At 41.6% G+C, this 25,910-nt stretch overlaps 1 protein-coding gene and 1 long non-coding RNA gene across 2 annotated transcripts in view; both read right to left on the reverse strand.

Moving 5' to 3' along the window:
- The window catches only part of LOC306826983 (armadillo repeat-containing protein 1-like), a 122,038-nt gene that overhangs the window by 72,734 nt on the left and 23,394 nt on the right, over window positions 1–25,910 (reverse strand). The window lies entirely within an intron of this gene.
- On the reverse strand, window positions 21,136–21,947 carry LOC306826977. Its single transcript, XR_013779555.1, has 2 exons — window positions 21,472–21,947; window positions 21,136–21,405 (listed from the first exon to the last, which is right to left on the reverse strand). It is a non-coding gene; the product is annotated as an uncharacterized lncRNA (long non-coding RNA).

Here is a 25,910-nt window from a genome sequence, read left to right on the forward strand (position 1 = left end):
GTCGATGGATTTGAGCACAGGGTACAAATGAATGATTCTTTCTGTCTGCTGATCTGTACCAAGGTTTGATCTTCAGACCTCCTCTGCTGTACTGACTCATTTACTCCAAAACATCCTCTAGGGGGAGTCCCATGCTGTTCAGATGTTTTGGTCTGTGATCACACAGTCTAGCTTCTTCTCTCTCATGAGACAGCTGTGATGAAGAGTTTCAGAAATGTAACTAACAGACGAGTCTCCTCCTCCTCACTGAGCAGATGTTTTCTAACAGGACTGTTTGATTCCAGCTGTGAACATCAGACCAAACTCTGTAAACTGATTCCTCCTGATCTCTCAGTTACAGCTTCTCAGCTCTGCAGACATGGACAAACTCACTGTGATATTGTTGTTCTCAGCTGTCACAGGTATGTGAGACATGGCCAGTCTGACATATTTCACTTATTATAACAATGCTCCACTTTAACATCGACATGCTCTGTACTATGTCCAACAGGTTATTTAGATCATGCAGAAATACAGTCTAGATTCCATCAGATCTGATTGATAAAGAACATTATTGTATTAACTGTTGTTTTATGTTTCAGGTGTCAGCTGTAAAGATCTCACTCCAGTTCAGAATGAAGAGTCCAGTTTAGAAAACCAAACTGTCACTCTGACCTACAGATTCTCCGAACCTGCTGCTCTCACTGATTATTTCTTCTGGTATCGACAACATCCAGGAAAACAACCAGAGTTCATCATGTCTCACTCAGGAACAGGAAGTCTTCTTTCAGATCCAGTCTCTGGACTGTCTGTTACAGTGAGGGAGGATAAAATACATTTGGATCTACAGATCTCCTCTGCTGCACTGACTGACTCTGCTGTGTACTACTGTGCTCTGAGGCCCACAGTGACAGGAAACACCACAACTCTGTACAAAAACCTCTGGAGAGAAGACAACACAATACTCCTTAACATCCACTAGAGGGAGTCACACACTGATTTCTTGAGGTGTTCCACAGGGTTCATTCCTGGGTCCTCTCGGTTTTTAATTATATGCTGATCATGATATATTGATAACATGATTTGATCAGGTTTCCTCTGTGTTGGTGAAGATTCATGGATCTGATAAAACTGTTAAAGACCTTCATAGAGTCTGGAGAAAACATGCTGGAAGAGTCTCTTTAACACACAACTGTAATATTACTTATGTCCACTAGAGGCATCATAATCAAAGGGGGCAGATCACCACAGCACTCTGTTCAAGCATTCATATGTAACAGCTGCTGTAAAGTGAACTATTCTCACACTTCTGGCTGAACATCAGCTCAGGTCTCCTGTTGGTTCAAACCTTGTTGTAGAGATGGAACTTTGGCTGTGGATTATTCTGGCTGCTCTTCTATTTGGTGAGAAAGTATAGCAGAACACATTTTATTTATTGCTGACTTATTTGTGTCTGTTCTTAAGGTTAGGTAACTTATTTAACCTCAAGCCTTTTTCATCAATCAATAATTCATCTCTTCCTCTTTCTGTTCTCTTCTCAGAGTGTAAAGGAGAAGACAGAGTGATCCAGCCAACAGAAGATGTCTTTGCTTCTGAAGGAGACACAGTCACACTTCACTTTACATTTGAGACTACAAGTACAAGTAAAACTTTGTTCTGGTACAGACAAGAAGCAGGTGATATCCCAAAGTACCTGTGGAAACAGTATGGAGGATTTTCTGAATATGCTCCTGGGATCTCAGGGGACAGATTCAACGGGACAATAAACGGGACATCAGTTCCTCTGAAGATCCAGAAGCTTCAGCTGACTGACTCTGCTGTGTACTACTGTGCTCTGAGGCCCACAGTGACAGGAAACACCACAACTCTGTACAAAAACCTCTGGAGAGAAGACAACACAATACTCCTCAACATCCACTAGAGGGAGTCACACACTGATAAACTTCTATGGTCTGTCATGATGAAGGCTTGATGTTTGTCAATTCAGAAATGAAACTAATTGAACAGATGAGTCTCCTCCCAATGACTGCAGAGGTGTTTGATGACAGAGAACTGTTTGATTCCAGCTGTGAACATCAGACCAAACTCTACTCACTAAACTGAATCATACTGAACATTCAGTTACAGCATCTCACCTCTACAAACATGGAACAACTCACTCTGATGTTGCTCCTCTCAGCTCTCATAGGTATGTATGGAATAAATGGACAGTGTGATGTGATTTGGAGAACAAAGAGTATTTCAGTTTGAACAACAGCTGTCATTATAACATAAATATGTTAGATGTATGGTTATGTCTGTTAAATGTAAAGATTTAATGACATGTAACCATGAATTATTTCTTTGGTTTCATCTTTTTAGGTGTCAGCTGTGATGAACTCACTCCAATCAAGAATGAAGAGCACAGTTTAGAAGACAGCACCGTCACTCTGTCCTACAGTTACTCCAAAAAAGCTGCTGGTGATGATTATTTCTTCTGGTATCGACAACATCCAGGAAAACAACCAGAGTTCATCATGTTCATCTCAGGGCTGAATATCACAAAAACAGCAGAATCTCTGAAATCAGAGAAAAAGTTTTCGACACGACTCTCTGAAGAAAAGGATGGAGTGGATCTACAGATCTCCTCTGCTGCACTGACTGACTCTGCTGTGTACTACTGTGCTGTGAAGCCCACAGTGACAGGAAACACCACAACTCTGTACAAAAACCTCTGGAGAGAAGACAACACAATACTCCTCAACATCCACTAGAGGGAGTCACACACTGATAAACTTCAACTGTAGGTATGGAGATGTAGGCTCGACTGTTTTGTAGTGATGATAAAGATTCTCTCTGACAGGAGCTCTCTACATATCCAGAACTGTCTGAATGTGACATTATATTGAGTTTATAAACTACACATTTAAATGAAGCTCTTAATATATAAAAATTTAACATGACGTGATGGATTGTCATCATATTTAATCAGGATCAAATCAATAGAATAAAGTACCACCATAAACAGTTTGCTTCACATAGTAGAAGGTGTTCAACAGGGTTCAGTTCTAGGCCCGGTCTATCTTATTTGAAGGTTAAACTTTGATTTAAAATAAATGAGTCTAGTTTCATTATTGTTGTTGTTGATGAACAGATCCTATCTAAGTCCAGTCATAGATGTTTCTATGTTACTACATTTGAGATGTGAGTGTTAAGAGGAGGAGCTACACAAATGAATATGAACAGTGTCACTTTGGAACTGAAGAGCTGTTGTGTTCTCTCTACTGTTCATTTATCACAGGAACAACAATGCAGCTTCCTCTGGTTTGGATGATGATAGTATTCTGTCATACTGGTAAGTACTGAAAAGACGTAGTAAAATCTAAGACATGAAACATGAGTGTCCACATAGACAACTACAGTCAGTAAAATCTATGTCTTTCTTTTTAGGATCCTCTGAGGAATTAGTGACACCATTCAGAGAGGTCATGATGGCTGTTGAGGGAGACGATGTGACTCTCTCCTGCAACTATTCAGGATCTGTATACAACCTCTGGTGGTATCAGCAGAAGTCCAGTTCAACTCTACAACTTCTCATTGGAGAAAATTCAGAGAGAACAGGAAAGATGTCTACAAGACATGACAAACAATCTAAAGAGTTTCATCTGGAGATCTCCTCTGCTGCACTGACTGACTCTGCTGTGTACTACTGTGCTCTGAGGCCCACAGTGACAGGAAACACCACAACTCTGTACAAAAACCTCTGGAGAGAAGACAACACAATACTCCTCAACATCCACTAGAGGGTGTCACACACTGATAAACTTTAGTTAGATGTGTTCATACAGCCTGGATTATTATTTAGGAACAATTCTGCAACGCTTTGCAGTTCATTGACGGTGCTGACTCTGCTGCCTCCCCTCACTCTGACTGACGTCCTGACGTACTACGGTGAGCGTATTGCATCACTTCCTGTTGTGTCTCGCTCTATCGCTACTACCGATCGATAGCTCGGTAGCTAAAGCTAGATTGTTTATCCTGTGTATTTTCTTACATTTTTGTCTCCATTCACTGCACACTCTGAGTAATCGAAGTAATCACCAAAGCACCCCTGCGATCTATAGATCTTTTGTTTGCGTTAAACTACGTACTCTCAGGCTAACTTAGCAGTTAGCTTCTCCTACTATGGCTTCTCTCCCTGCCTCTCCCTCTCCTGCTCTCTCTTGTTCTGTGTGCCAGATGTCTAGATACTCCTCGTCCTCCTTTACTGATAAAGGTATCTGTATTAAATGTAGTTTATTTATAGCTTTGGAGGCGAGGGTGTCTGAGTTAGAGAGCAGGCTCCGCACCTTTGAGTCAGAGTCATCTTATGCAGCAGCAGTTAGCCAGCCTTCTGTAGCCGGTGCGGGCCGACATAGTGTTAAATCTCCCCCGGTAGCTCCCGAGCAGCCGGGAGGCAGTGGCTGGGTTACTGTCCGAGGGAGGCATAGTCACAAAACGAGGCTCACGACTCCCCACCAACCACTTCATGTTTCAAACACATTTTCCCCACTCAGCGACGCACCCGCTGAGACAAAAACTCTGATAGTTGGAGACTCCATAGTCAGAAACGTGAAGTTAGCGAAGTCAGCGGGCATAGTTAGATGTATACCCGGGGCCAGAGTGGGCGACATCATGGCTCACTTAAAGCTGCTGACAAAGGCTAAACGTAGATTTGATAAAATTGTAATTCATGTCGGCACAAATGACTCCCGACTTCGCCAGTCGGAAATTACTAAAGTTAATGTGGAGTCGGTGTGTAGTTTTGCTAAGACGATGTCGGACTCCGTAGTTTTCTCTGGTCCTCTCCCTAATTTGACCAGTGATGACATGTATAGCCGCATGTCTTCATTCAACCGCTGGCTATCGAGGTGGTGTCCAGTAAACGATGTGGGCTTCATAGATAACTGGCAGTCCTTTTGGGGAAAGCCTGGTCTGCTAGCTAGAGATGGCATCCATCCTACTCTGGTTGGTGCAGCTCTATTATCTAGAAACGTAGCAGAGTTTATTAGTCCCAAACCCTGACAACTCATCAGAGTTCAGACCAGGATGCAGAGCTGCAGTCTTACACACTTCTCTGCGCTTCCTTTAGATCTGTTTACCTGCCACTATAGCTGTGACTGTAAATCTAACTGTAACTCAGTTAGATCTTCTTATAGCTGTAACCCTACTTATACTATAGATACTGTGTCTGTTCTCCACCCCACACCTGTCATAGGCAATTCCAGCCTCAATAAAAGAGGCGTAAATCATAACAATTTAGTCAAAATCAAAACTACAAATACGATTTGGCAAAAAAATCTAACAATTAAATGCGGCTTACTAAACATTAGATCCCTAGCATCTAAATCCCTCCTGGTAAATGAGCTAATATCAGAGAATCATATTGATCTACTTTGTTTAACTGAAACCTTCTCAGGATGAATATGTTAGTTTAAATGAATCCACCCCTCCCAGTCATTTGAATGCTCATATAGCTCGAGACACTGGTCGAGGTGGTGGAGTAGCAGCTATTTTTAATTCTGGTCTTATAATCAATCCTCGACCAAAGCTGAATTATACCTCTTTTGAAAGTCTTGCACTCAGTCTTTCACATCCAGTCTCTAGAACTTTCCAGCCAGTTCTAATTGTTATAGTTTACCGCCCTCCTGGCCCATATTCAGAATTTCTATCTGAATTTGCAGAATTTCTATCACACATAGTTCTTAGCAGTGATAGAATAATTGTTGTAGGTGATTTCAATATCCATGTGGATGTTGTAAATGACAGTCTTAGCATGGCTTTCATGTCTCTATTGGACTCTATTGGCTTCACCCAGGGTGTAAACAAACCTACTCATCGATTTAACCCTGGATCTTGTTTTAGCTTATGGTATTGAAATTAACAGTCTGTCGGTTTTTCTGGAAAATTCTCTGATATCAGACCATTTCCTAATAACTTTTGATTTCTTTTTACCAACCTTAACTCCACTTAATAAAAAAGTGCTCTCTAGAAATTTAAATGATAATGTTGTAGCTAAATTTAAGGAAGCTATTTCAGCTGCCTTTGTTTCAGTTCCATCCTCTAACCTAGTTGAAAACTCCTATAATCACTTTAGTCCCTCTCAGCTAGATCAGTTTGTAGATAGTGCGGTGGATTCACTTAGAGTTACTCTGGATTCAATCGCTCCCCTAAAACAGAAGCCAATCAAACGACAGAGATCAGCTCCATGGTACAATTTAGAAACCCGTACTCTAAAACTAACGTCACGTAAATGTGAAAGAATTTGGCGCTCCACCAAAACGATAGAATCTCGTTTAATTTGGCCAGATAGTCATAATAGATATATGAAAGCTCTACGGCAGGCCCGCACTGCCTATTACTCATCTCTTATCAAAGAAAATAAAAACAACCCTAGATACCTCTTCAGCACTGTAGCCAGGCTGACAGAGAGTCAGAGTTCATTCATCTATTCCTTTAGCCCTTAGCAGTAATGATTTCATGAGCTTTTTTAATGATAAAATTTTAAACATTAGAGACAAAATTAGCAACTTACTACCTTTACTTAGTGCAGATTCCTCCTATATTTTCGATTCGGCAGAAACGGCTCCAAATTCTGATACTAACCTCGATTGTTTTTTTCCAATTAACCTCGCAGAACTAAATTCGATTATTTCTGCGTCTAAACTGTCAACTTGTCTTTTAGATCCAATCCCAACCAAGCTGTTTAAGGAAGTCTTTCCCCTAGTTAGCAGCTCCATACTAGATATGATCAATGTATCTTTAGCAGCAGGTTATGTACCCCAGTCATTTAAAGTAGCTGTAATTAAACCGCTCCTTAAAAAGCCTACTCTTGATTCAGGAACTCTAGCTAACTATAGACCTATATCTAACCTTCCTTTTATCTCCAAGATCTTAGAGAAAGTGGTAGCTAATCAGTTGTGTGATTTTCTCCACAACAACAGCTTGTTTGAGGAGTTCCAGTCGGGATTTAGAGCTTACCATAGCACTGAGACTGCACTAGTTAGAGTAACACATGATCTTCTGTTAGCCTCAGACAGGGGACTTCTATCTGTGCTTGTCCTGTTAGATCTTAGTGCTGCTTTTGATACAATTGACCATCAGATTCTGTTACAGAGACTAGAACAATGACTTGGAGTTACAGGGACTGCTTTAAGTTGGTTTAGATCTTATTTGTCAGATAGATCTCAGTTTGTGCATGTTCATGATGAGTCCTCTTTGTACACCAAAGTTAGCCATGGAGTGCCTCAAGGGTCAGTGCTTGGTCCGATTTTATTTACATTATAGATGCTTCCTCTAGGTAGTATTATGAGAAAACACTCCATGAACTTTCATTGCTATGCAGACGATACTCAGCTCTACATAGCAATGAAGCCAGAAGACACCAACCAGCTTCGTAAACTAGAAGCCTGCGTCAAGGACATCAGGACCTGGATGACCAGAAACTTCTTACTGCTCAACTCAGACAAGACTGAATTTCTAGTGATTGGACCTAAGAACCTTAGAGAGACTTTCTCTGACGATATGACGGCCCTTAGTAGTATTAGCGTAGCCTCTAGTACCACTGTTAGGAACCTAGGAGTTCTGTTTGATCAGGATATGTCCTTTGATTCCTACATTAAACAAATTTCAAGGACTGCTTATTTTCACCTTGGTAATATCTCTAAGATCAGACAGATCCTGTCACAAAATGATGCTGAAAAATTAGTTCATGCATTTGTTACCTCCAGGTTGGATTACTGTAATTCTATTTTAGCAGGGTGCTATGGTAAATCTCTAAAGACCCTCCAACTCGTCCAAAACGCTGCAGCTCGTGTTCTTACTAGAACGAGGAAAAGGGACCACATTACTCCTGTATTGGCTTCTCTCCATCGGCTCCCTATAAAATCTAGAATAGAATTTAAAATCCTTCTGCTCACCTACAAAGCTCTAAACGGTCAGGCACCATCCTATCTTAAAGAGTTAATTGTACCGTACTATCCATCAAGAACATTACGTTCCCAGAATGCAGGCCTGCTCGTGGTGCCTATAGTCTCTAAAAGTACTATGGGAGGTAGAGCCTTTAGTTATCAGGCTCCTTTGGAATCGTCTACCAGTCGGGGTCCGGGAGGCAGACACACTAGGTACTTTTAAGAATAGACTTAAAACTTTTCTTTTTGATAAATCTTATAGTTAGGGCTGGCTTAGGACCAGCTCATAGTTATGCTGCTATAGGCTTAGACTACCGGGGGAACTGGCACCAGGATCTCTTATCTCTCTCTCCCTCTTTCTCTCCCAGCTTTCTTACCTTATAGTAATAAGATATGTCTATAGTGACAAGCAGCAGCTTGTCACTGTCTTTGTATTCTAACCTCTCCTTTTGAGCTCTCTTAGGTTCCTTGAGCTCTCTTAGGTTCCTTGGGACTGTTGGTGAGGATGGCCTGCCCAAACAACCCCCCCCCCCTCCCCCTGAGGATGGCCTGCCCAGACCCCCCCCCCCCCCCCCCCCCCAACCTATCCCATCCTATTCTTCTTTCTGCATCTTGTCCCATCTCCCCCATCCCATTTTCAAGCCCAGCACAGTTTAGCAGATGGCTGTTCCGTCATGAGCCCGGGTCTGCTGAAGATTTCTGCCTGTTAAAAGGAAGTTTTTTCTTGCCACGCTATGACGGATTAAGCTGAGCTCTTGTAACATAGCCATCAGTAAGGTCCTTTACCTGCTTTATGTAAACATAACAATGAGCATGGTCTTGTTACCTGCTCTTTTGTTAATGTTAACAGACAAACAGTAAGGTCCTTTACCTGCTTTTGTAAAGTGTCTTGAGATAACGCCTGTTATGAATTGACGCTATATAAATAAAGATTGATTGATTGATTGATTGATTTAATGCTGATAGAAACTAAATAAAAAGATAAAGTTAAAATAAAACAAAGTGTTGTTAATGAGGTTTAGTGTGATTTTATTTCCATGAACAATACCTCATCATATTTGTGTGTTACAACAAATCCTCTGTTCCCTATCAGAGTGTAAGTTTACCTAAATGGATCAGTCAGATCAGGAGCTCTCTGCTGGCTACTCTCTTCATAATCAGACCCACTGATTGACAGTTTGAATGTAAACAACAGATATGATTAAAATATGAAATATCTACAAAATACGTCTTGTTTGTCATCATATTTACTCTGGTGTTTCATTTCACCACTGTTGAATTCAATCATTTAAATAAAGTCACTCAGTAAACAGCATCACAGATTCTGCTGCTGATTTCTTGTCTCATGATCTTTATTAAACAAGTTTCTCTTTTGTTCTTTGAGGGCTTCGATTTCTTGAGGTGTTCCACAGGGTTCATTCCTGGGTCCTCTCAGTTTTTAATTATATGCTGATCATGATATATTGATAACATGATTTGATCAGGTTTCCTGTGTGTTGTTGAAGATTAATGGATCTAATAAAACTGTTAAAGACCTTCATAGAGTCTGGAGAAAACCTACTGGAAGAGTCTCTTTAACACAACTGTAATATTATTTATGTCCACTAGAGGCATCATAATCAAGGAGGCAGATCACCACAGCACTCTGTTCAAGCATTCATATGTAACAGCTGCTGTAAAGTGAACTATTCTCACACTTCTGGCTGAACATCAGCTCAGGTCTCCTGTTGGTTCAAACCTTGTTGTAGAGATGGAACTTTGGCTGTGGATTATTCTGGCTGCTCTTCTATTTGGTGAGAAAGTATAGCAGAACACATTTTATTTATTGCTGACTTATTTGTGTCTGTTCTTAAGGTTAGGTAACTTATTTAACCTCAAGCCTTTTTTCATCAATCAATAATTCATCTCTTCCTCTGTCTGTTCTCTTCTCAGAGTGTAAAGGAGAAGACAGAGTGATCCAGCCAACAGAAGATGTCTTTGCTTCTGAAGGAGACACAGTCACACTTGATTGTACATTTGAGATTACAAGTACAAGTAAAACTTTGTTCTGGTACAGACAAAAAGCGGGTGATTTCACAAAGTACCTGTGGAAAAGCTATGGAGGATTTTCAGAAAATGCTCCTGGGATCTCAGCAGACAGATTTAAAGCTGGAATAAACGGGACATCAGTTCCTCTGAAGATCCAGAAGCTTCAGCTGACTGACTCTGCTGTGTACTACTGTGCTCTGAGGCCCACAGTGACAGGAAACACCACAACTCTGTACAAAAACCTCTGGAGAGAAGACAACACAATACTCCTCAACATCCACTAGAGGGAGTCACACACTGATAAACTTCTATGGTCTGTCATGATGAAGGCTTGATGTTTGTCAATTCAGAAATGAAACTAATTGAACAGATGAGTCTCCTCCCAATGACTGCAGAGGTGTTTGATGACAGAGAACTGTTTGATTCCAGCTGTGAACATCAGACCAAACTCTACTCACTAAACTGAATCATACTGAACATTCAGTTACAGCATCTCACCTCTACAAACATGGAACAACTCACTCTGATGTTGCTCCTCTCAGCTCTCATAGGTATGTATGGAATGGAAATGTGTGTTTTTTATGGAAATAATATGGATCTCAATTTACAAAAAGGTTGAATTAAAACAATATATTGTTGGGATGTGATGGATTATGTTGCATAAAGAGTTGAATTTCCATGATAAATAATTCTGAATCATTTCTCTGTATTTTTAGATTCCAGCTCTGAAGAGCTCACTCCAGTTAAGAATGAAGAGATCAGTTTAGAAGGCAGCACTGTTACTCTGTCCTACAGTTACTCAGAACTGTCAACTAGTGATTATTTCTTCTGGTATCAACAACATCCAGGAAAACAACCACAGTTCCTTATTAGTCATCTGGCTTCAGGAAATGTAGGAAGTGCACATAAATCAGGATTAACGATCTCAGTGGAACAAAAACAAATCAACATGAACATCTCCTCTGCTGCACTGACTGACTCTGCTGTGTACTACTGTGCTCTGAGGCCCACAGTGACAGGAAACACCACAACTCTGTACAAAAACCTCTGGAGAGAAGACAACACAATACCCCTCAACATCCACTAGAGGGAGTCACACACTGATAAACTTCATCTGTAGGTATGGAGCTGTAGGCTCGACTGTTTTGTAGTGATGATAAAGATTCTCTCTGACAGGAGCTCTCTACATATCCAGAACTGTCTGAATGTGACATTATATTGAGTTTGCAAACTACAGATTTAAATGAAGCTCTTAATATACAAAAAGTTAATATGATGTGATGGATTGTCATCATATTTAATCAGGATCAAATCAATAGAATAAAGTACCACCATAAACAGTTTGCTTCACATAGTAGAAGGTGTTCAACAGGGTCCAGTTCTAGGCCCGGTCTATTTTATTTGAAGGTTAAACTTTGATTTAAAATAAATGAGTCTAGTTTCTTTATTGTTGTTGTTGATGAACAGATCCTATCTAAATCCAGTCATAGATGTTTCTATGTTACTACATTTGAGATGTGAGTGTTAAGAGGAGGAGCTACACAAATGAATATGAACAGTGTCACTTTGGAACAGAAGAGCTGCTGTGTTCTCTCTACTGTTCATTTATCACAGGAACAACAATGCAGCTTCCTCTGGTTTGGATGATGATAGTATTCTGTCATACTGGTAAGTACTGAAAAGACGTAGTAAGATCTAAGACATGAAACATGAGTGTCCACATAGACAACTCCAGTCAGTGAAATCTATGTCTTTCTTCTTAGGATCCTCTGAGGAATTAGTGACACCATTCAGAGAGGTCATGATGGCTGTTGAGGGAGACGATGTGACTCTCTCCTGCAACTATTCAGGATCAGTAAACTACCTCTGGTGGTATCAGCAGAAGTCCAGTTCATCTCTACAACTTCTCATTGGAGCATTTTCAGAGAGAACAGCAAAGCTGTCTACAAGACATGACAAACAATCTAAAGAGTTTCATCTGGAGATCTCCTCTGCTGCACTGACTGACTCTGCTGTGTACTACTGTGCTCTGCAGCCCACAGTGACAGGAAACACCACAACTCTGTACAAAAACCTCTGGAGAGAAGACAACACAATACTCCTCAACATCCACTAGAGGGAGTCACTTACTTTAAACTGGAATTGCTCTTGAGGGGAACTTAGAAGACCGATCATTAAAAGAGAGCAGAGCGTCAGTAAAAGATGTTCAGTGTTAAGTTGTCAGTCGAGGAACAACACAGGGCTGTGAATGAGACCTGTCTCTGTGATCAGGCTCCTCCTTCTAATCCTCCAACTTAGTGTTGATGTGGACTAAACACAGAGATCACAGCCTTCTTTATACTCACTGTAACTCAGAGTTATTAACACTGCAGATATGATGTCTCTGCTTATCTCACTGCTGCTGGCTGCTGTGTGTCTTGGTATGAACATAACTCTGTTTCTTTAAAATCAATCCAACACTGACATGATTCTTTAACAGCACACTAATACTCTTTGTTACTGTTTTACAGAATGTATGGCACAGAAAGACAACGTGCTGCAACCAGAAGGAGACGTGACTGTTACTGAAGGAGAGGCAGCAACTCTTGACTGTCAATACAACATCACCCTCTCAACTAATTATTATCTCTACTGGTACAAACAGGATGGAAACAACAGACCTAAATTCATACTGAGCCGCTTTAAGATCGGAGAAGGGAAAACAATGACAGAGTTCCAGGAGAGATTTTCATCCACACTGGATTCAACTGTAAGATCAGTTCCTCTGAAGATCCAGAAGCTTCAGCTGACTGACTGCTGTGTACTACTGTGCTCTGAAGCCCACAGTGACAGGAAACACCACAACTCTGTACAAAAACCTCTGGAGAGAAGACAACACAATACTCCTCAACATCCACTAGAGGGAGTCACACACTGATAAACGTCAGATTATACCTCTCATGATACAGATGTGATAAACTCTGTAAGGAATTAGAGTAGTTTGAAGAGTCTCCTCCTCCTGACTGTAGAAGAGTCTGAGACTCTTTAAATCAAGCTGTGAACATCAGAGCAGCAAACTTACTCATACTTGTTCTTCAGTTACAGCGTCTCACCTCTACAAACATGGAACAACTCATTATAATCTTCATCTTAACTCTCCTGGGTAATTTTGTGATTGATAAGAAATCTAAATGAAAAAGAAGCTTTTAAAGAATCTGAGATCCAGAATTAATGTTGGATCAACGACAGATCAATTTAACATTTCAGAAAGCCTTTCATGGAAACAACACTTCTTTACTAATGACAGCTTCTACTACAGTTTGTTTGAACACTAGATGTTTATTGTGTGACATCTTTAAACTACAGTATGTCTGATGTTGAAACGTGTTTGTCTCCATCAGGTAACAGCTTGGAGGATGATATTACTGCCAGCAGTGCTGAAGTGTTTTCATCAGAGGGTCACAGTGTTACTCTGTCCTGTAAATACTCAGTTAAAGCTGAAAATCTCCAGTGGTATCAACAAGATCCTGGATCAGCTCCTCAGTTCCTTCTCCTGATCACAGACACTTCAGATCCAACTGTAGTTACAGCAAAACCTCCAAACCCTCGACTGAGTGTTAAACTGAATAAGGAGAGAAATCAAGTGGATCTACAGATCTCCTCTGCTGCACTGACTGACTCTGCTGTGTACTACTGTGCTCTGCAGCCCACAGTGACAGGAAACACCACAACTCTGTACAAAAACCTCTGGAGAGAAGACAACACAATACTCCTCAACATCCACTAGAGGGAGTCACACACTGATCTGCTGGTCCAAACATTCACACTCTTTACAAACAGATGGAAGACTTCTCCCACATCGCTCTCCTGACATGTTCACCTCAACTAGACAGCATCAACCTCCACTAGAGGGCCACATCATCTAGTAGGTGGTACAAAACCCAGATACTGAGCTCCACCTGTCTTTGAATAAGAACTTCTGCTGAGAAGAGAACAAACATCACTGTGAATGTTGAACATCAGAGAGTTCCTCCTGTTGGTTCAAACCTTGTTGTAGAGATGGACCTTTGGCTGGGGATTATTCTGGCTGCTCTTTTCTTTGGTGAGATGAAATAAACACATTTGAATGATTCTATTTCTTAAAGAAGTAAACTGGAGTTCAGAGCAGGAATCTCTGACCTGTTGACATGTGTCTGTTCTGACTATAACTGTAGAGTTGACACTATTCACTGTCTTCCCTTCAGACTCACTAACAATGTTTAGTCTCATGGTGTCCATTACTACACTTTTTACAGGACCAACAGCTGGAGACACAATCTCTCCTGTAGTCCATGAAGTCAGTGGATCAGAAGGACAATCTGTCACACTCACATGTAACTATGAGACAACATACAGCAATATTATCCTCTTCTGGTACAGACATCATTCTGACCTCCAGGCACCTCAGTTTATACTCTGGAAAGGAGCCAGATCAAGGAGTGATGAATATATTCCAGATAAACGATATGAATCTAAAACATCACGCAGCTCAACTGAACTGACCATTAGAAAGCTAACCCCTGCAGACACAGCTCTCTACTACTGTGCTTTAGAAACACAGTGATACAAAGTGTAGAAGAGGCTGTACAAAAACCTGAACACAGATATCTGACTACTCTTCAAAGAGGAGGGAAGTGGGATTCAAACCACAGCTTCATGTCAGATGGATTCTGATGATTCCTGTTTGTTCAGAGTCTCTGTGGTTACAGCTGCTGATGACACTCTGAGGGAGGATCCACATGAATACAATATATGCACTCAACACAAAGATTCATCACAAGAATAAACTATAGACATTTCAACAAGTAAAATGAGTTCTATCCTCGTAATCATGAAACACAGGACAAGATGGAAAACTGTCCATTGTTCCAATGGGAGGTATACACATGAGATCTGCCTTCATGCTGAGAGTGGAGTGAGAGCTGTATCTCAGATGTGGGAAAGATGTAAATCTTGGGTCACATCATCAGTGGTGATTTGAGCACAGGGTGTTTCAGCCTTTTAACACTAGACACCCTCATCACAGGAGGCCAGCTACAGGGTGATCAAACCTCAGCTTGTGTCCATGCACAATCATAATAATTGCCCAGTTGTTCAACTGGTGCAGCTCAAGGGACAATGCACGGCAGGGGACGTCCTCTTCCCTGGGCCAAACCTTGTTCACCTTCCTCCTGGAGGGATGGGATCTGGGTGAGGGGAGGAAGAGGATCCAGGATCTAAGTGAGGTAGAGGGGTGATAACATCATCAGGGTCATCAGGTGGGCACCCTTCTTCAGTGATGTTTCATTGAGAGGACCATTTGTGGTTGATGAGGGCTGATACTGCTGGCTTGAAAGATGTCCGCTCAGCAGTTCAGATGGGGTGGGTCTTTCAGACCAGCAAGGGTCCTTCCACTTGATCCAGATCCATTGGTTGCTTCTTTCGGCTGCTTTAGAGACTGATCTGTCTGTCACAGAGCTTGTCCATGGAAGCCAAAGTCTTTCAGCAGCCTGATGGTGGAATAACCACAAAACCTCTGCATCCTACTTCAACTGGATAGACTTTTGCTTTCCATCCTGGTTGTTGATCGTCTGCTGCCAGTTCTGTGTAGCACAGTGTATTGCACTCATAGGCCTCTTGTTAAATTCTCCCATGGGACTGCAAGCTCTATGATGTAGACAGACCTCAGTAATGGGGACCACAGTACCAAGTCTGGTTTAAGAGGGGTGGCTGCAATCCCAGGTGGAAAGATTAGCTGCTGGTCAATATCAACTAGCAACTTCCAGTCCCGGACTATGGCTCCTTGTCACACTACAGATTATAATAGGGGGATGGTTGGGCTTTTTATGTCCCTCTCGGATGGAGGTTGATGTCTTGATGGAATTGGTTGCTCTCAGGGGCAAGTAGTTTATTATAATCCTCTTGATCTTCAGAGCTGCTGCCAGATCCTTGAGGACCTGGTTCTGACTCCATGTGTAGCGTCCTTGTGTGGGGATGGTCTTACAACCAGTCAGGATGTGATTGAGAGTCGATGGATTTGAGCACAGGGTACAAATGAATGATTCTTTCTCTCTGCTGATCTGTACCAAGGTTTGATCTTCAGACCTCCTCTGCTGTACTGATTTACTCCAAAACATCCTCTAGGGGGAGTCCCATGCTGTTCAGATGTTTTGGTCTGTGATCACACAGTCTAGCTTCTTCTCTCTCATGAGACAGCTGTGATGAAGAGTTTCAGAAATGTAACTAACAGACGAGTCTCCTCCTCCTCACTGAGCAGATGTTTTCTAACAGGACTGTTTGATTCCAGCTGTGAACATCAGACCAAACCAAACTCTGTAAACTGATTCCTCCTGATCTCTCAGTTACAGCTTCTCAGCTCTGCAGACATGGACAAACTCACTGTGATATTGTTGTTCTCAGCTGTCACAGGTATGTGAGAAATGGCCAGTCTGACATATTTCACTTATTATAACAATGCTCCACTTTAACATCGACATGCTCTGTACTATGTCCAACAGGTTATTTAGATCATGCAGAAATACAGTCTAGATTCAATCAGATCTGATTGATAAAGAACATTATTGTATTAACTGTTGTTTTATGTTTCAGGTGTCAGCTGTAAAGATCTCACTCCAGTTCAGAATGAAGAGTCCAGTTTAGAAAACAAAACTGTCACTCTGACCTACAGATTCTCAGAACCTGCTGCTCTCGGTGATTATTTCTTCTGGTATCGACAACATCCAGGAAAACAACCAGAGTTTATCGCTTCTCACACTTCAACAGGACCAATTTCAGCTCCAGTCTCTGGACTGTCTGTTACAGTGAGGGAGGATAAAATACATCTGGATCTACAGATCTCCTCTGCTGCACTGACTGACTCTGCTGTGTACTACTGTGCTCTGCAGCCCACAGTGACAGGAAACACCACAACTCTGTACAAAAACCTCTGGAGAGAAGACAACACAATACTCCTCAACATCCACTAGAGGGAGTCACACACTGATAAACTTCAACTGTAGGTATGGAGATGTAGGCTCGACTGTTTTGTAGTGATGATAAAGATTCTCTCTGACAGGAGCTCTCTACATATCCAGAACTGTCTGAATGTGACATTATATTGAGTTTATAAACTACAGATTTAAATGAAGCTCTTAATAAACAAAACGTTAATATGATGTGATGGATTGTCATCACATTTAATCAGGATCAAATCAATAGAATAAAGTACCACCATAAACAGTTTGCTTCACATAGTAGAAGGTGTTCAACAGGGTTCAGTTCTAGGCCCGGTCTATTTTATTTGAAGGTTAAACTTTGATTTAAAATAAATGAGTCTAGTTTCATTATTGTTGTTGTTGATGAACAGATCCTATCTAAATCCAGTCATAGATGTTTCTATGTTACTACATTTGAGATGTGAGTGTTAAGAGGAGGAGCTACACAAATGAATATGAACAGTGTCACTTTGGAACAGAAGAGCTGCTGTGTTCTCTCTACTGTTCATTTATCACAGGAACAACAATGCAGCTTCCTCTGGTTTGGATGATGATAGTATTCTGTCATACTGGTAAGTACTGAAAAGACGTAGTAAGATCTAAGACATGAAACATGAGTGTCCACATAGACAACTACAGTCAGTGAAATCTATGTCTTTCTTTTTAGGATCCTCTGAGGAATTAGTGACACCATTCAGAGAGGTCATGATGGCTGTTGAGGGAGACGATGTGACTCTCTCCTGCAACTATTCAGGATCTGTATACAACCTCTGGTGGTATCAGCAGAAGTCCAGTTCAACTCCACAACCTCTAATTGGAGAAAATTCAGAGAGAACAGGAAAGCTGTCTACAAGACATGACAAACAATCTAAAGAGTTTCATTTGGAGATCTCCTCTGCTGCACTGACTGACTCTGCTGTGTACTACTGTGCTCTGCAGCCCACAGTGACAGGAAACACCACAACTCTGTACAAAAACCTCTGGAGAGAAGACACCACAATACTCCTCAACATCCACTAGAGGGAGTCACACACTGATCAACTTTAGTTGTGTGTGTTGATACAGTCTAGATTGTTTCTCTTCATGATACAGTTGTGATAAAACTCTTCAGAAATGAAACGATTTGATAAGAGTCTCCTCCTACTGACTGCAGAGGAGTCTTATAACAGAACTTGGTCTCTGTAATATAACAATGAGTAGGGTCTTTAACCTGCTCTTTGTAAAGTGTCTTCAGATAACATGTGTTATGAATTGGTGCTATATAAATAAAGATTGAATGAGAACTCTTTTAATCAAGCTGTGAACATCAGAACAAACAACTCAGCACCAACTCATCCTGGTTCTTCCTTTACAGCACCTCACCTCTGTAAATGTGGGAGAACTCACAATGACCTCCAGTTAAAAACTAGTTCAACTTCTAAAGAAGCTCTTTCTCTGGCCCCGCCCACTGACACATGACCAAACCAATGAAATAGTCTCTATGTGCAGAGCAGAAAAGTTTGAGGAAGTCAAATGAAAATCATGTGAAAGTAGAGGAGAACATGTGAGCAGCTGTTTAGTTTAGAAGAACATCCCTCATCTGCTGTCTGTTTGTCTTCAACAACTCCAAAGACATGCTGCTTTACCTCTTTTTACTCTTCTCTCACTTTATAGGTGAGTGTTACAACACACACATCAAACTCTAATGTCACCTGCTGTTTAGACCACATATCTGAACAACTATTTCAAAGTAGACGTTTATCTGTGGGAGATACAAATTCCACTGATAGAAGAAGACTTGTGTTTTCTTCATCAATCTCAAAATGATCAAAGATGAGTGATGAAGTAAAGGACTGCTTTCCAGTCTCTTCATGTCTGAATCTCTTGCAGACTAACACACATGTATGATACTTATTTTGCAGCCCTGGGCTCCATGGACAGCATAAAGCCAGAAAGAACTGAAGACAATGTTGAAGAGGGAGGAAACATCAACCTGACCTGTACATATGATGGTCTAATAAACAACATCCAGTGGTACAGACAAAACCAGAGATCCAGACCAGAGTTCCTGCTCTACATCACAGAGGGAGGATTGATTGATAAAAAAGTTCCTGATTTCACAGCTCACATCAACAAGAAGGAGAAACGAGTAAATCTGGAGATCTCCTCTGCTGCACTGACTGACTCTGCTGTGTACTACTGTGCTCTGAAGCCCACAGTGACAGGAAACACCACAACTCTGTACAAAAACCTCTGGAGAGAAGACAACACAATACTCCTCAACATCCACTAGAGGGAGTCACACACTGATAAACTTCTATGGTCTGTCATGATGAAGGCTTGATGTTTGTCAATTCAGAAATGAAACTAATTGAACAGATGAGTCTCCTCCCAATGACTGCAGAGGTGTTTGATGACAGAGAACTGTTTGATTCCAGCTGTGAACATCAGACCAAACTCTACTCACTAAACTGAATCATACTGAACATTCAGTTACAGCATCTCACCTCTACAAACATGGAACAACTCACTCTGATGTTGGTCCTCTCAGCTCTCATAGGTATGTATGGAATAAATGGACAGTGTGATGTGATTTGGAGAACAAAGAGTATTTCAGTTTGAACAACAGCTGTCATTATAACATTAAATATGTTAGATGTATAGTTATGTCTGTTCAATGTAAAGATTTAATGATGTAACCATGAATTATTTCTTTGGTTTCATCTTTTTAGGTGTCAGCTGTGATGAACTCACTCCAATAAAGAATGAAGAGCACAGTTTAGAAGACAGCACCGTCACTCTGTCCTACAGTTACTCCAAAAAAGCTGCTGGTGATGATTATTTCTTCTGGTATCGACAACATCCAGGAAAACAACCAGAGTTCATCATGTTCATCTCAGGGTTTAATTTCACAAAAACAGCAGAATCTCTGAAATCAGAGAAAACGTTTTTGACACGACTCTCTGAAGAAAAGGATGGAGTGGATCTACAGATCTCCTCTGCTGCACTGACTGACTCTGCTGTGTACTACTGTGCTCTGCAGCCCACAGTGACAGGAAACACCACAACTCTGTACAAAAACCTCTGGAGAGAAGACAACACAATACTCCTCAACATCCACTAGAGGGAGTCACACACTGATAAACTTTAGTTGTATGTGTTGTCTAGATTGTTTCTCCTCATGATGCAGTTGTGACAAAACTCTTCAGAAATTAAATGTTTGATAAGAGTCTCCTCCTACTGACTGCAGAGGAGTCTTATAACAGAACTGTAATTCCCCCCTGCTTCACCACCTTCCTCACCGCCCACCACTACCCATCACCTGACCCATTTCTCTCCATTGCTGCCAGCACAACTTACAACCATTATGACCGGATTAAAAACCTCCACCTGTACCCTGGACCCCATACCCTCCAAACTCATCAAGGACTGCCTCCCTGTCATCTCCCCACTCATCATCGACATCATTAACTCCTCCCTCTGCACCGGCTCTGTTCCCCAAACCCTCAAACTGGCTGCCATCACACCCATCATCAAAAAACCCGGTCTTGATCATGAAAACCCAAACAACTTCCGCCCCATCTCCAATCTCCCCTTCCTGTCAAAAATTCTGGAACGCGCTGTCGCCACCCAACTCACAACCCACCTCACCTCCAATAACCTTTTTGAATCATTCCAGTCTGGTTTCCGTTCTAAACACAGCACTGAGACAGCTCTTTTAAAAGTCACCAATGACCTCCTCCTCTCAGCCGACTCCGGACACCTCACCATCCTCATCCTCCTTGACCTCACAGCTGCTTTCGACACCATCAACCACTCCATCCTGCTCTCCCGTCTGGAATCCTGTCTTCACATCACCGGCACAGCACTCTCCTGGTTTCACTCCTACCTCACTGATCGACAACAGTTCATTAATATGAACAACTGCACCTCCCCCACCGCTCCCCTGTCACAAGGTGTCCCCCAGGGGTCGGTGCTTGGTCCCCTCCTCTTCATTGTTTACCTCCTCCCCCTTGGCCGAATCATCTGTCAACATAACCTTCAGTTTCACTGCTACGCTGATGACATACAACTATACATCTTCTCCAAAGCCATCTCCAACACCACCCACTCCACACTCAGCAACTACCTCACCGAAATTAAATCATGGATGCAAGCAAACTATCTTCAACTCAACAGCGACAAATCAGACATCTAATCTAATCATCATTGACCCCACATCCCGCACCAAAGCCAGTCACAACTTCTCCCTCACCTTTGACAACTGCACTCTATCCCCCTCACCGCACACCCGCAACCTAGGAATCATCTTTGACAATAACCTAAGGTTCGACCTCCACGTCAAACACATCACCAGGACCGCCTTCTTCCACCTCAAAAACATTGCCCGCCTCCGCCCCTCACTCACCTTCCCTGCTGCAGAAACTCTCATCCATGCATTCATCACATCCAGACTGGATTACTGTAACAGCATCCTCCATGGTTTACCATCCAAACTCCTCAATAAACTGCAAAACATCCAGAACTCAGCCGCACGCCTGCTCACCCAAACCTGCTCCAGAGACCACATCACCCCCGTCCTCCGTGACCTGCACTGGCTCCCCATCACTCACCGCATACAGTTCAAAATCATCCTCCTCACACACAAAGCACTAAATAACCTGGCCCCACCTTACCTCACAGACCTGCTTCATCACCACACCCCCTCCCGTGACCTCCGCTCACCTGAAGGAAACATCCTCTCCCCACCTACACGGACCAAGTACCAAACCTGGGGAGACAGAGCCTTCTCCATCTCTGCCCCCTCCCTCTGGAACTCACTCCCCAAACCCATCCGTTCCTGCACTCACATCCCAACTTTCAAATCCATGCTCAAAACTCACCTTTTTAAACTAGCTTTTAATACTTAACTTCTTCTTTCCCCTCTTCTCTTTCTGTTTCTCTGTCATTTAATGTTTTTTTTACTGTTTTTGCTGTTTTTAACTGTTCGTTGTGATTTTTACATGTAAAGTGCCTTTGAGCTCCTGTAAAAGCGCTTACAAATAAAATGTATTATTATTAACTGGGTCTCTGTAATATAACAATGAGTAGGGTCTTTAACCTGCTCTTTGTAAAATGTCTTCAGATAATATTTCTTATGAATTGGTGCTATATAAATAAAGATTGAATGAGAATGAGGGGTTCTAAGTATCATGTTTTTGTATTTGTGTATGTAAACATCATATCCTGTATTCTGAGAAACCAGGATACTATTAATGATCATGTATACAGGAATATAAATAACCATATACGTCATATCCCGAATATTAACCGGGATAAGGCTCATAACCGGGATACTTAAGTCCATGTAAACACACTCAATGACCTCCAGTTAAAAACTAGTTGAACTTCTAAAGAAGCTCTTTCTCTGGCCCCGCCCACTGACACATGACCAAACCAATGAAATAGTCTCTATGTGCAGAGCAGAAAAGTTTGAGGAAGTCAAATGAAAATCATGTGAAAGTAGAGGAGAACATGTGAGCAGCTGTTTAGTTTAGAAGAATATCCCTCATCTGCTGTCTGTTTGTCTTCAACAACTCCAAAGACATGCTGCTTTACCTCTTTTTACTCTTCTCTCACTTTATAGGTGAGTGTTACAACACACACATCAAACTCTAATGTCACCTGCTGTTTAGACCACATATCTGAACAACTATTTCAAAGTAGACGTTTATCTGTGGGAGATACAAATTCCACTGATAGAAGAAGACTTGTGTTTTCTTCATCAATCTCAAAATGATCAAAGATGAGTGATGAAGTCAAGGACTGCTTTCCAGTCTCTTCATGTCTGAATCTCTTGCAGACTAACACACATGTATGATACTTATTTTGCAGCCCTGTGCTCCATGGACAGCATAAAGCCAGAAAGAACTGAAGACAATGTTGAAGAGGGAGGAAACATCAACCTGACCTGTACATATGATGGTCTAATCCAAAACATCCAGTGGTACAGACAAAACCAGAGATCCAGACCAGAGTTCCTGCTCTACATCACAGAGGGAGGATTGATTCATAAAAAAGTTCCTGATTTCACAGCTCACATCAACAAGAAGGAGAAACGAGTAAATCTGGAGATCTCCTCTGCTGCACTGAATGACTCTGCTGTGTACTACTGTGCTCTGAGGCCCACAGTGACAGGAAACACCACAACTCTGTACAAAAACCTCTGGAGAGAAGACAACACAATACTCCTCAACATCCACTAGAGGGAGTCACACACTGATAAACTTCTATGGTCTGTCATGATGAAGGCTTGATGTTTGTCAATTCAGAAATGAAACTAATTGAACAGATGAGTCTCCTCCCAATGACTGCAGAGGTGTTTGATGACAGAGAACTGTTTGATTCCAGCTGTGAACATCAGACCAAACTCTACTCACTAAACTGAATCATACTGAACATTCAGTTACAGCATCTCACCTCTACAAACATGGAACAACTCACTCTGATGTTGGTCCTCTCAGCTCTCATAGGTATGTATGGAATAAATGGACAGTGTGATGTGATTTGGAGAACAAAGAGTATTTCAGTTTGAACAACAGCTGTCATTATAACATTAAATATGTTAGATGTATAGTTATGTCTGTTCAATGTAAAGATTTAATTATGTAACCATGAATTATTTCTTTGGTTTCATCTTTTTTAGGTGTCAGCTGTGATGAACTCATTCCAATCAAGAATGAAGAGCACAGTTTAGAAGACAGCACCGTCACTCTGTCCTACAGTTACTCCAAAAAAGCTGCTGGTAGTGATTATTTCTTCTGGTATCGACAACATCCAGGAAAACAACCAGAGTTCATCATGTACATCTCAGGGCTGAATATCACAAAAACAGCAGAATCTCTGAAATCAGAGAAAAAGTTTTTGACACGACTTTCTGAAGAAAAGGATGGAGTGGATCTACAGATCTCCTCTGCTGCACTGACTGACTCTGCTGTGTACTACTGTGCTCTGCAGCCCACAGTGACAGGAAACACCACAACTCTGTACAAAAACCTCTGGAGAGAAGACAACACAATACTCCTCAACATCCACGAGAGGGAGTCACACACTGATAAACTTCAACTGTAGGTATGGAGATGTAGGCTCGACTGTTTTGTAGTGATGATAAAGATTCTCTCTGACAGGAGCTCTCTACATATCCAGAACTGTCTGAATGTGACATTATATTGAGTTTGAAAGTACAGATTTAAATTAAGCTCTTAATATATAAAAATCTAACATGATGTGATGGATTGTCATCATATTTAATCAGGATCAAATCAATAGAATAAAGTACCACCATAAACAGTCTGCTTCACACAGTAGAAGGTGTTCAACAGGGTTCAGTTCTAGGCCCGGTCTATTTTATTTGAAGGTTAAACTTTGATTTAAAATAAATGAGTCTAGTTTCTTTATTGTTGTTGTTGATGAACAGATCCTATCTAAATCCAGTCATAGATGTTTCTATGTTACTACATTTGAGATGCGAGTGTTAAGAGGAGGAGCTACACAAATGAATATGAACAGTGTCACTTTGGAACAGAAGAGCTGCTGTGTTCTCTCTACTGTTCATTTATCACAGGAACAACAATGCAGCTTCCTCTGGTTTGGATGATGATAGTATTCTGTCATACTGGTAAGTACTGAAAAGACGTAGTAAGATCTAAGACATGAAACATGAGTGTCCACATAGACAACTACAGTCAGTGAAATCTATGTCTTTCTTTTTAGGATCCTCTGAGGAATTAGTGACACCATTCAGAGAGGTCATGATGGCTGTTGAGGGAGACGATGTGACTCTCTCCTGCAACTATTCAGGATCTGTATACTACCTCTGGTGGTATCAGCAGAAGTCCAGTTTATCTCCACAACTTCTCATTGGAGATAATTCTGAGAGAATAGCAAAGCTGTCTACAAGACATGACAAAGAATCTAAAGAGTTTCATCTGGAGATCTCCTCTGCTGCACTGACTGACTCTGCTGTGTACTACTGTGCTGTGAAGCCCACAGTGACAGGAAACACCACAACTCTGTACAAAAACCTCTGGAGAGAAGACAACACAATACTCCTCAACATCCACTAGAGGGAGTCACTTACTTTAAACTGGAATTGCTCGTGAGGGGAACGTAGAAGACGGAGCTTTAAAAGAGAGCAGAGCGTCAGTAAAAGATGTTCAGTGTTAAGTTGTCAGTCAGGGAACAACACAGGGCTGTGAATGAGACCTGTCTCTGTGATCAGGCTCCTCCTTCTAATCCTCCAACTTAGTGTTGATGTGGACTAAACACAGAGATCACAGCCTTCTTTATACTCACTGTAACTCAGAGTTATTAACACTGCAGATATGATGTCTCTGCTTATCTCACTGCTGCTGGCTGCTGTGTGTCTTGGTATGAACATAACTCTGTTTCTTTAAAATCAATCCAACACTGACATGATTCTTTAACAGCACACTAATACTCTTTGTTACTGTTTTACAGAATGTATGGCACAGAAAGACAACGTGCTGCAACCAGAAGGAGACGTGACTGTTACTGAAGGAGAGGAAGCAACTCTTGACTGTCAATACAACAGCAGCTCAACTAATTATTATCTCTACTGGTACAAACAGGATGGAAACAACAGACCTAAATTCATACTGAGCCGCTTTAAGATCGGAGAAGGGAAAACAATGACAGAGTTCCAGGAGAGATTTTCATCCACACTGGATTCAACTGTAAGATCAGTTCCTCTGAAGATCCAGAAGCTTCAGCTGACTGACTCTGCTGTGTACTACTGTGCTCTGAGGCCCACAGTGACAGGAAACACCACAACTCTGTACAAAAACCTCTGGAGAGAAGAAAACACAATACTCCTCAACATCCACTGGAGGGAGTACATCCATCCATCCATTTTCTGCCTCTTATCCGGGCCGGGTTACGGGGCCAGAAGTCTAAGCAGAGATGTCCGGGGGGGGGGTCAGGACCTACGGGTATCTGGGACTGC

This window comes from Symphodus melops (genome assembly GCF_947650265.1).
Source record: "Symphodus melops genome assembly, chromosome: 7".
Taxonomy (NCBI): Eukaryota; Metazoa; Chordata; class Actinopteri; order Labriformes; family Labridae; genus Symphodus; species Symphodus melops.